The sequence below is a fragment of the Branchiostoma lanceolatum genome, chromosome 8, assembly GCF_035083965.1.
Source record: "Branchiostoma lanceolatum isolate klBraLanc5 chromosome 8, klBraLanc5.hap2, whole genome shotgun sequence".
In the NCBI taxonomy this organism is placed as follows: Eukaryota; Metazoa; Chordata; class Leptocardii; order Amphioxiformes; family Branchiostomatidae; genus Branchiostoma; species Branchiostoma lanceolatum.
In genome coordinates, this window is record NC_089729.1 from 6,765,056 (window position 1) to 6,776,377 (window position 11,322).

The following is an 11,322-nucleotide window of genomic DNA, read 5'->3' on the forward strand; positions in this document are numbered from 1 at the left end:
GGACAGAACTGGGGAGAAAATGGCGCCTAAACCTCGACGTATTCCACAATCTATCGATGAGGAACGAGGAGTGGAGTAGTTCACCTGTGTCGCAGGTTCTAATGGTGAGCGGCCAATGTAAGAACTGGCAATGTGGGGAATTTTGCGAAACGTGCGGATAGCTGATAAAAATAGTCATCCTTGGCTGAAGTATTACTATTGTAACACTTGTAAGCCTCGTGCATTTCTTAAGCCTCCCCTCAAGACTCGAAAGATAACACCAAGTGAACACCAATATAGCTTCAAATAGCCTGATACTCTTATCTTACACAGAACTTATGGCAGACAACTACAAAAGACGTTTTTACCACGTGTTTTTACCTTGGCCAAGAAGGTTATGTTTTGTCGAGCGTTTGTCTATGTGTGTCTGTGTCCGAACACGATAATTCGAGAATGCCTGGGTGTATTGTATTGATATTTGGTATGGCGGTAGGATGAATCCGATATTTTGCATGATAAGACTTGCATGTGGCACCTAACACCTGTTAGTTGAAACACTGGGGCCAAATATTCCCCTGCTGGCAGGGCCTGTCCCCAGGGACCCTACAGCTAGTGGTCAAAACACAAAGGGATAGCTAGAAACTGACAGTGTATACAACCTTTATTGACATCTGGATAGCTTAAGTGATGCTTGATGATATGAAATGGTAAATATGCAAATCACAATCTAATTTGCATACTGTAATACAAACTTTATAAATCCACTGCACTCCATGATAGGACTATCAAAAAATGTAACATATGTAACTCAGAAATAGATAGGCATTGATAGACACAGTTATGCAAATGAAGATGTGATTTGCATAATCAATGAGAAAATACTGTAATTCCATAATGGTTATTAACTGGAATTTCATACTTGTGGCAGTTGGAAGTTATGTGAAGGTGAACATAGTTGAATATAAATTATGCAAATAATGTCCTGATTTATATAATTGTTCAGAATGCTAGAATAGCCTTCTTTGCTACGATAACAATGTCATACTTGGGACAACTTCTGCTATTTGGGTGGAGAAGATAATCAACTGATTTAACTTATGCAAATGATGACCTCATTTGCATGACACATAAGAAACACTCATAATACATCACTCGAAAAGGCTAAAATTATTTCACGAAGGTATGACATTATGGAACTCTAGTTTCATGTGACCCTAGCCCTGTCTATGGCTGCGACTGCGCGGCGACGGCTGAGCGACCAAAGATTTGACAGATCGCGCAAAGAATTTTATGTACAAAGGACGATCTTGCATCATATTTCAATTATGAAAATCAAATGTCACACGAATCCCATTTTGGTCGCTGTACGGTCGCTCAGCGATTGCCATCTTTTTTTTCTTTTTTTTTTATTCGGCTTTACAGATTAAAAGCAAATCTGTGAGGAGCCGGCAACAGGAACCTGGTTTCTCTACAGGGCCGGCTCCTCAACAAATATACAATAAAACTACAATACAATACAATACAATACAATACAATATAATATGATATAATACAAAAAATGAACAAGAGAAAGACATAAAGCCATCAAGTAGAAAGTGGGCCTGAGAAGTATGCGGGCGTTTAGAGAAAGTGATCTTTGGCACAATGTCATTGCACATTGTCATATAACTCTTGTGAGACAAGCCACTGATAATGCAACCCCACTATAGATAGTGGTATTAATTATGTTGCATCATAAGCAATGCAGCCATTCGTAAATCTGCTCCACCATATATCAATATATTACCTCAATGTTAGAAATATCTCTTTTGTCTTGAAAAAGAATAATGTGGAGGATATGAAGTCCAGAGAGCGTCGTTTCTCAACGATGATAGCCTAATCTTGGTTATCCTCCTTTCCGGGCGAAAAAAGGCGAGAACGGAGAGATAAAGCGCTGTACTTACCTGCAGGTAGACAGGAGAATATCTGACCGAAGTAGACGGTAAGTGCTGGTCAATAACAACTTCCCTCGGGCAAGTGACTCGGTCGCTAGAAGTCATCGGGATACGGCGTTATCGATATAGAATCTACTCGGGACTGTGTAAGATCCTGCCGAGCACGTTAGCACAGGACTGCATGCGGAATGCTAACCTGTGCCGGGTACTGGCAGGTGTGCAGATCTGCTGATTTAAGGGGAATTCTATGGGTGTCCACTAAAGTGGGCTGCCTCTACATGCGTCAGTCTGCCGGGGTCAGTTGCTTCGTGCGAGTTCACTCTATAAAAAATAACTCAATAGCCATCGACATTGACGTAATGACGAGACATGGCCCTGTCGGTTTATCTATCTTTGCAACCATATCAAGATTAGATTTCTTCACATAATCTGACATTTATCACATCAAGCCCTGATTGTGGAATATTAAGGTCATACTCTAAATCCAAAAGGGTATAGATATCGTTTTCTACGTCACCAGTGGTGGTTTGAAACAAAATCAGGTGATATCTCAAAGAAAACGAGGAGTATACTGAGTTTGAAAGCTTAGTTTGACAATCAATGGCTCCATATAGTCTCTTATTGGAGAGCCGTCCAGAAATAGAAACTTTGATGAGTTGCATACTACAACGAAATGTCAAATCCATTAGGTTTCTCAAAAGAAATGTAGGAATTCATCCTTGCCTGCGGGTGGTGTGTCCAGTAACGTCTCTACCGCCTGCCCAGCCGATAGCTCATACTTTAGCAGGGCCATCTACGCAAATTTAGATTGATTCGAGCAAAGCCGTGTTCTGAAGCGGGGCAGAGTAATGGCGAAGAATGCTGCAGTTCCCTCATATTTCACCCATGTTGTGCCGGCTGCGTGAGGTGCATACCGCGCGGAATGTACCGGAGTTAGACATGAACCCAAGTTATTATCAGCATTTAAACCACGCGCTGAGTTTACAAGATGTAACACGTTTATATTCAAATAGACTTAGAATATGTCACATGTGTTCTAATGTGAAAACTAGATGATATACACTTCAGCTCTCTCCATCTCCTGTGATGTGAAGAGCAAATTTAAACATGGGACGAATGCATGGGACGAATGCCAAATTGCTTTTCTTCTTCCGACAAGCACAACGATAGTGCCTTCTCATAATTTTGTTTCATCTAGTTAGTGTGCGTCAAGAGATTTTACTCATGATCAGATCTTTTTAAGTATTCAGATCATGCTATTCCTCTAAACACATATTTCATACCCGCTTGATTTTGGCAGTGTAACAATTTCGTCTGATATCGATATTCATAGTGCAGCCTTTCTGGGGGTCAAAATGTGCTGCAAAGTTTGACATTTTGCAGCTCAACGTATGGAATACTGAACCAAGCAGCATTCCCGGGATGCACAGTGGCTCTTTATACCTTTTATCGTACTCTCCGTGGAATGCTGAAATGCAAGGCACAGCCGGTTGTTTATGCTGGTGATCCGCTGAACCAGCCTCTTTACCTTGGCTCCAGAATACCAAGATTAAGCCCAACGTCTGTTTGTGCCCCTCCGACCATACAGAGCCTCTCTGGTCTCAACAACACAAACTGACATTCTCAAACGCGTCTTATTTCAAGCTTTTAGCTGATCTGTAGACCTGAGAAAGTCTTTCCTTTCTTTCTGAATACCAGACGCCGAGGAAAAGGTGACGACGAGTCATGGTTACCCTGGGGAAAAGATTCTGCGGAGCCTAACATCCCTGAACGTGCGCCCATTTAAAAGATCTACGTCTTCCCCATCGCTGCTTTTCGAGAAAAAAACAGTCGAGTGCGCCACGACTGGGGTCGTGAAACATGGCTTCCTCAATAACTCCGGGATATTGTTTTGAACAAAGATCACAGTGAGTTGGGCCTTTGCTGTAAATCCCCATACATATGCTCACACGACGCAGAAAGTCCTGTGGGAAAATGGGGTCCATTTATTGGGAGGTGCATTAAACTTGTCAACCCTTAAATGATACCTTTTGTAAATTCGTGAGGAAAGGGCTTGCGTGAAAGTTATAATGGATATTAGCCAAAAATAACTACGTTTATCATTTGTTTATTTGTTTATTCATTTGGCATGCATTGTATTTACAAACATGCCAGGGTTGCCCAACTAGCTTAAGCTATTACAAAGGGCAACCCTGGGAGAAAAACGTTATCATTACAAATAACATACATAATCATTTCATTAAGCACACATAGAAATCACTACCAAATTAATTAAGAGGTTGACATACGTATTTACAATTATGTACACGAATTAACTATTTTAGACAGTGTAGAGTAAAACTTCTTACATTCTATTGAAATACTTGCGTGTAATTATAATGTTAACAGCTAGTGTCGCATAGAAGTGTATACATATGTATATTAACTTAGACCAAGAACGGGTCTCCTAGGGAGGCCCAAGCTTTTCCTCTGAAGGAGGATACAGAGGTAGCTGTACGTGTTTCTGGTGGAAGCAAGTTCCAGAGTTTGGTAGCCCTGTGGAAGAACGCTTTCTGAGTCCTAACGCTTTTGGGAGTTTGCACAGAGAGGTTATTTCCATTTCGGAGGGGATATCTGGAGTCTATGGAAGATGATCTTGTTGTTGGTAGAAGACTGAGTAGGTGGGGTGGGCAGTGTCCGTTCATGAGTTTGAAGAGGGTGGTGACTGTGTGGAATTTACGGCGGAAGGTGAGTGAGGGAAGACATAGTTGGGAGTAGACGGTTCGGTAGGAAGGGTAAGGGATTCCACGGTGTCCACTTATCATTCTAGCTGATCGGTACTGGACAGATTCAACTGATCTTGCATCGCGTGCGGTGAGGCCTGACCATACTATGTCAGCATATTCTAAAACTGGTCTTATCATGATCTTGTATAGCTGTAGTAGAATGTTCTTGGGCACCTTCTTCCGTAGAGCACAGAGCATTCCAGCCGTTCGTCTGGCCTTGTTTGTTGTGGCTTCAACGTGCAAAGACCATGTGAGCTTGCAGGTTAAGGTCACGCCCAGGTGTTTGTGGCTGTAAACAACCTGCAGAATAGTACCGGCTAGGATAACTGGGGGGATCCTTTGTGGGAGGGGACGGGTAGTGAGAAACATAACTTTGCATTTGTCTCCGTTAGCCTCGAGTTTCCAGCTTTGTAGCCAGTCTGATACAGTGGCAAGGTCTTTGTTCAGTGAGTCTACAACAGTATTGATAGAACGGTGAGCTGCTGTGAGTGAGGTATCATCTGCGAACAAGTTCGCCACACAGGTTGTACATCTGGAGGGCAGATCGTTTATGTATAAAATGAAAAGTGTAGGTCCTAAAACAGAGCCCTGTGGGACTCCAGCAAGGGGGGTCTTCCAGTCAGATGTTGCGCCATTGACAACCACTCGTTGACGTCGTTCTGTAAGGTAACTCTGGAACCACTCAAGAACCCGTCCACGAATTCCGTTTATCATATCATCATGAATTCCGTTTATCATATCATCATGAAGCACGCTTGAACATAAAAGTCTCATCCAAGATTGATGATTGGTCTGTTCACTTGTTAATTTGGCCACGATTAGTGATACCCCCATTCCCCTAGGTCGGTGACCTCGCTACGACCGCGCTACGACCGCGCGATTTAACAGAGCGCCCTACGAATTTCGTAGATTTAAAAAAAGAACTCTTTAAAGCTTTCTGTTTTTTTGCTGTCTTTTCAGTCATAACTTGACATTTTCTATTCCAATCATGAAGTCAAGGGTTACAGAAATCCAGTTTAGGGAGGTTGAGATCACAGCGCGATCGCCGTCTTGTGGGAGGAAGACCTGATGAGTAGAGTTTCCTTCAACAAATGTAGGAGAAACTTGTATTAAGAAGATGTCCAAAGACTCTGTGATAGATATATTTGATTGCCATGCGTGTTTGCTTTTGGCTATGTAATGGGGCGGATGATAAATGTACATATTATAGCCAATATCCATTCTCCGTATACAGCTATAGCAATTCAATATATTTTGTAAAGACGATGCTTCGCATATACCATCCCTCGCGTGAATCAAACTTCATCATGTCCTTACATGACCCAGGTATTGACTAGTGAATCATGTCCTCCATAATGATTGTCTTCTGACTATGCCAATCTACATGGATCGCTCTGACAAGGAAGAAGTAAACGTGATATTTGAATGGCAGATTATATAATTTGAGGGTGATTTACAGCATCTTCGGGAAAGCACCATGGTCGCAAGATTATTATTCCAATCGCTAATATAGATCGTAAGGATCTATGGGACATGTACGCGTTTAGCTGACAAAGATATCAACGTCGTATATTTGTTTGACCTCATCAGAAGAGTCTCATGGACCTGACGTTTCGCTGGTTCTAAATCAGATCCCCATTGCAGTTATCTCTTTGGATTTCACACGTCGAGAAATATCTCCATGCACATCATTCCGCCTTGATATCACTATCAAGTGCGCACTAAACCGTTCAGAGTAGTCTCTACCAGACTGGCTGATGGGGAGACTGACTCTCCTGGCCAATTATTCCCCTTTGTGCCCAATTTTACGATCCCTTACCTCCGTAGGAAGGCCTTAGTCTGACTCTCACCAGACTAACCGCGCAGGCTATAGGGAGAGCATTTGCCGGTGGACTTTGGCCACGAAGGTTTCATTCGCAGGTTGAATATTTGACCCTCTCTCCGTAGCCGACTCCCTTCATACAATTGACTCTATTTGGCCAATTTCTACTATTTTCCAAGCGACCCGCCTAGCAGAGCCTATGAAGGCCTGGTGGAGGCTACGTTGAGAGTTCCTCTCTGTATCCTTGTATAGTTATAAAACTTCTCCCATCAACAGTATGAACTTTGCGTTTGTTTGGCAGCCTATGGATGCTATCAGCGGGACTCCGGCAGTGATGCAGGACTTCTGACCTTTTATTCATTTTGGCGGATAAATCATATTAAGCAAGAATTACTGGTGAGGAAGATTAGTCCATGAATCACGCTGCAGTATAATTCTCGCACCAGCCTTAAACGGTTCCTGCATGAAGGCCATATCTTTAGACATGTAGGGATTCTATGGATATTGCTATACGACGGAATCTTGTCAAGAGACGTTAAGGATATGCAACATTTTGATCCCACTATATTTAGAGGTTCCTTCTATGTACATTTGTACCGTCGTGGGTCTTTGAAGTGAATCTAGGCATTCATGCTATATGACAGACTTCAAAGAAACACGGAATGTGGATGTGCTTTGAAGTCACTCACTTCAAATGGACTTGGATAAATGTAAACGAACATTGAATCACTCTCCATCCACCTTTGCCAGGCCAACCAAATAAAATTTTCTGCATGCTTTAAGGCACTCAATTTTATTTCCCACTGTATGTCTCACATATTTCTAGTAATGCGGAGAGGGCTTTTAAATGATCTTTGTCATACCTCACCTACCACGATACCAATTAAATCCCAACAGTACCCACTCAATATGGTACGCCTGTACGATTAGATGTCTTCATTGTGACTGTGATAGGAATCCCAAAACAAATTTTCGTCTCAATAGCTGTCAACGTAATGAAGCCTTGATGAAGATTAAAGTCTTTAAACGAGTTTCATTCAAGTCGTTAAGAACAGAGAACACGAATTGTGCTTTCCGTTACCGCGTCAAGCCGCAGCGGCCGATTCATCAGTTTAATTGAGCCGTTATTGATTTTTATTATCATTTCATTAGAAGCTGCTGAAAGACGAATCTATCAGAGGTAAGCAGGAGTGAAATAGAAGACGCGATGAAGACTGAACGAAGAGAATCTGGGGATTAGTTACCGTTTCTTTTCTCAGAAATAGCTGCCATTTTCTCGGGAAATGGCTGATTAACATCCTTACTTCGCAGTGCAGATTTGACACTTAAAATACACTCGCTTGAACGGCGTTCATCACATCCCAATATCCAGATTACCCATCCCATCTGCTTCTATTCATACTGATGAAATTGGCCGTAACCGGATTTTAATAGCCTTCAGACTGGAATATTAAGTAAGGAGGGTTTAAATAGACAATAGTGATGGCTTTTTTGAAGATGGAATGCTCCATCATCTTAATCACTAGCTCACAGGGTTTCGTACCTGATGTGATCATGATATCCTGCAGGCAGAAGGACTGGAGTGTGCGTACATAGATATTTTGGATGTAATAGGTCTCGCTTGCATGCATAACAAATGTCTTTGTAATGGCGATCTAGTGTTACGTCATTGTATTGCAACAACGAGCAAAGACCAGCTAAATTCTTTTCAAGACATAGGTGGTATCCCCAGCGTGAAAGAGATATTAGAATGGCTTAGATATATCCCCCAAACAACTATTTTACAAGGATAGTCTAAATTTCATCTACGTTGCATTAAACTACCACTACATTAGCCTATTCCTTTATGAGCAATGGTATACAGTTGTATTGTAAGTTCACAGCATATGTAAATGTAATGATTTACATACTTCTAATATTTGCATACGGATCTCATAAAATACCGCACTGAGACTTGAATCCACTGGTATCTGTGGTTACTCGTGACATCACATCGACTATTGGAAGGGATGGATTCTCTACCGGAAATTAATTCTGCCTCCTCTTGAAAGGCCGTTAGGCGGGAGATGGGTGATAGCAGATATTGGTTCGACAGGGTTATGGCCTTCGGGGCATCCTCAAAGCAGGAATTTGATCGTGAAGTAATGCTCTGATCCTGCCCATCAATCACTGGCCTTAGTTACACACTTTCGCCTCGCTAGTCAGGAAGGTTTTGGCAAGTGTCATTCACTCAAAAAGACATTGGTATTCCTAGCCACACCCCTCAATTTCTAAGGGCTGGCATAGAGAGTTGACCCGCAGCGCTGACTGCACCTACCCACAACGTCAAGGTGAAGGTGAGTCAGTTCTCAAAACTGAGCAAGAACTGTCATTGGGCAAGTTGAAGAGAGTACCTCTTAATCAAATTACAGGTATCTACCGGATCAAGTTCATACCTGGTTGTTATTCCCTGCATGAAAATGGCATTTGTCCCTTTCCAACTGTATCCGTTCGCAGCCATGTAGTTTGTCTAAGGATCTTCAATGCCTTTTCATTCTGCATATACTTTTGGCTGTCCAGGTCCGGCCAGGCCAGCTATTCAAGTACCATTTCCTAGTTTGATATATATCCTGTAGTTAATCACAATACGGGTTATCCGTCATGACTGGTGATGTAAGTCTGCCGGGCTGGGTCCAGGATTGGGGTTCTCTACCAAACTGTTGCCGTGGCCCTGCTCTGATGGGGTTACACAGGGGAGCGGTGGTTCAGCCCTGATCATCGGACTATTCACCGGCCAGAAGACGGATGAGCCGTGACCAGCACTCTGCCCTCAGACATGCTTTGATCCAGAGAATATGGAGATAAGAAAATGGCAGCCGCGCACTTAAGACTAGGAACTTGCGTGTCCTTAACCGCTTCGTTCTGCCGAAGATCTATATTTGCCCCGGGGCAAACTTTGGTGGAATTGAAAAGGTGCTGCCGCCGCGGCGCTATCTCTGAGAAGCAGCTGGAGAAAACGAATCATAGTTTTCTCTTTCCGTCCTCTCCGACTTCGTCTTTTCTTGTGATGTTGCCTTTCTTCTTTCTTGATCTTATCCTCGTGCGACTGCGCTTGATACGCCCCAATGTCCTCCCTGATAGCAAGAGTTAGAACCGGGTCAATTTCAATTGCTTTTCATTTATATGGCCCCAAAAATTGACCACTGCTACAAAAATAAACTTAAGAACTCAATACAATTCTATTGTGAGAAATGAACTGGCAGAGTACAGTGCCATATATGTATAAACAAAAAAATACTTTGCATATAAGAACTTTACACATATAATCATATACATAATAAGAATACCAACATGCCCCGTTGGCTGACGTATTGTAAATAAAGAAAAGCTAAAGTGAAGACAAAATTGCAAGAACTGAATTGCAATTGACATCCAAGAAAAAATATTAAGTTTGATGAAAATTTACAGTAGTACAAGAGTCACAAGAGCACAATGTTTATGATTTGTCTTATTTCGTCCTTTTAACACGACCAGTTGTTTACCCTTCGTACAATACCATATCACTGGCGCCAAAATGTGACGTAGACGGACAATTTGCGATCGATATGAACGCATGAATCGAATTTTGGGCAATTTTTGTCAAAATTTAATCTTTCCACATGGAAATGAAAGCATTCATTGCAGCTGCATGACGTGAAGTCGATACTAGAATGAAATACGTTATCATTTTGAACCAGCTTTCCGCAAATTCAGTATTTCTGGGACAGATTGACGAATAATATAAAAAGGCGATATGTTTGAATTTGAACTCTAAATCTAGTTGTATCACAGTGTGATTCGTCATGCTGTTCGGAATATACATATTGATTGGAAAACTATGATAAATGTCTACCCATTTCCTAATCAAGTATTTTTTGTGATGCGAATCAATGATTATGCTTATTAGATTTTGAATTTACGAGGGAGCCAGATGAAACAAAATTAATCTCAATAGTTTGCGCATTATGTCATGTGTATAAAGACATGTAAACGTTAAGGTCTTATAGTGGGTAGACCAGCAGGATCCAACTTTGCGAAGGAATCTCGCAAAACGAGTGCGTCACAGTTTAGCGATTCAATAGCAATAAAAGCTGCAATCTAAAACATATGTTTTCCATTTCGTATAATTCCATAAAGTTATCGAATTGAGTTATCAAAATACTTGTACTTGCCTTTTCGGTGAGAGTAAACCTATGGCGTCTGCCAGTTAAAGAGCTCTACACCGGGGAAACACCGTTAGAAGCGAGCGTGTAAATGTGCTTTTCACACCGTGAAATACATCTCCATCTAGAGAACAATTACCATGTACGGTTGAATAACTCAATCGATCAAATATTCAAATCCATTCATCGATTTTATTTGGCGTGGTTCGTCTTCTAACCAGCTCCTTTCAGCAATCATTCTGCAAATTTGAATCTAGTCTTACACTGCAGTGGTAAGTCATGTTTTACTTTTCACTACTGGTTACCAGAATATAGAGATGGGTCATTGTAAATATGATCAGTGTGATGTTTTTGTTGAGCAAAATACGTTAAGTGTCCACTCGACCACTGGCATGTTCTGGACGAAATGAGACGAAGGATGCAGATGCCCAACATGTACTTGACATGTTACGATTGCAGGTTACCTAAATGGTAATGCATCAATGTGGACAATTGTAACAAAAGAGTTATAGTGTTGATAATAGCGCCACCTGCCGAGACCACCCGCAACTGCAGCCGTGGATTGTAAGACGTAACTCCCAAGGGACGGATTCAACAGAGAGTCTGAGACTATAATGAACATCAGGACACTATACGGATAT